At 35.8% G+C, this 1,227-nt stretch overlaps 1 long non-coding RNA gene across 1 annotated transcript in view; it reads left to right on the forward strand.

Moving 5' to 3' along the window:
- The window catches only part of LOC118763233, a 27,348-nt gene extending 26,866 nt beyond the window's left edge, over positions 1-482 (forward strand). Inside the window, exon 3 of the long non-coding RNA XR_004998983.1 lies at positions 327-482. This is a non-coding gene — a long non-coding RNA (uncharacterized LOC118763233). The remainder of the gene's footprint in view (positions 1-326) is intronic.
- The last annotated feature ends 745 nt before the right edge of the window (positions 483-1,227 follow it).

Below are 1,227 nucleotides of genomic sequence, written 5' to 3' on the forward strand. Positions count from 1 at the left end.
TCGGCAAGAAATGGAAGCAAATTTGAAAGAAGAAAAAAAAAGTAATAATAATAATAACAATAATAATAATAATAATAATAATAATAATAATAATAATAATGGCAGTGCAGGACCAAGCTCTATCCACAAACTGGAGGGTCAACCTCAGGAATTAGCAAGTGTTTCCACTGTGCCGCATCTGCAATAGAGTGGGTGAAACCATTGCTCATAGCATGAATGAATGCTCTAGACTTGTTCAAAACCATTACAAATTGTGGCGACATGACCAGATAGTGAAAGGGCTACACTGGAAACTGTGTGAAAAGTGGGGGCCAGAGAGAGGCAAGAGTGGTATAAGCACAAACCACAGAAAGTGGCTAAGTTGGAGACTAGCAAAATTCTCAGGGATTTCCCAATCCAAACAGATCAGGTGCTAGAGCATAACAGACCAGATCTAGTGGTGGTGGACAAGGTGCACCACATATGCTGTATAGTTGATGTTGCATACCAATTCGATCCATGAATAGTCAAGGAGGAAGGCAAAAAGGTACAAAATAGCCTGGCTATGGAAAATGAAGAAGGTGAAGATAGTGCCAATTATTGTTGGCTCCTTACGAACAGAAGGCTTCAGGAGGAATATGAAGGAAATTGGAATAGAGTACCCAGCAGAACTGTTACAAAAGGTTTGCCTCCTTGGCATGGCCTGAATAATCAGGTAAGTATTAGATAGCTGAAAAGAACGAATAGAATAGTTCCGTAAGCTGCAGGTAGTAAGCTCGCTAAACATGTAAGGCTCCAGAAGCTGCAAGAAAACCTGTGATAAAGAGAAAAAGTAATAATAACAATAATGATAATGATAATGATGATAATAATAATAATAATAATAATAATAATAATAATAATAATAATAATAATAATAATAATAATAATAATAATATGATGATGATGATGATGATGATGATGATAATAATAGTAGTAATAATAATAATAATAATGATGATGATGATGATGATGACAACAACAACAACAACAATAATAAATGCCCCCATGCAGTACCAGACAGTGGCTCTCATGACTTCTGGTCTTAACTAATAGGAAGTGTTATCATGTACATTGTTTTGTCTTGTTATAAAAGATGGGCTACAGCAAATATTCTGCTCAATACCACAGATATGCCAGTCAGTTGCTTGACCTTAACCAGTTGAGCATGTCCATTAGTAGCTGATAATATTCACATCTCTGATCATG

This window comes from Octopus sinensis, linkage group LG4 (assembly GCF_006345805.1).
Source record: "Octopus sinensis linkage group LG4, ASM634580v1, whole genome shotgun sequence".
Taxonomy (NCBI): Eukaryota; Metazoa; Mollusca; class Cephalopoda; order Octopoda; family Octopodidae; genus Octopus; species Octopus sinensis.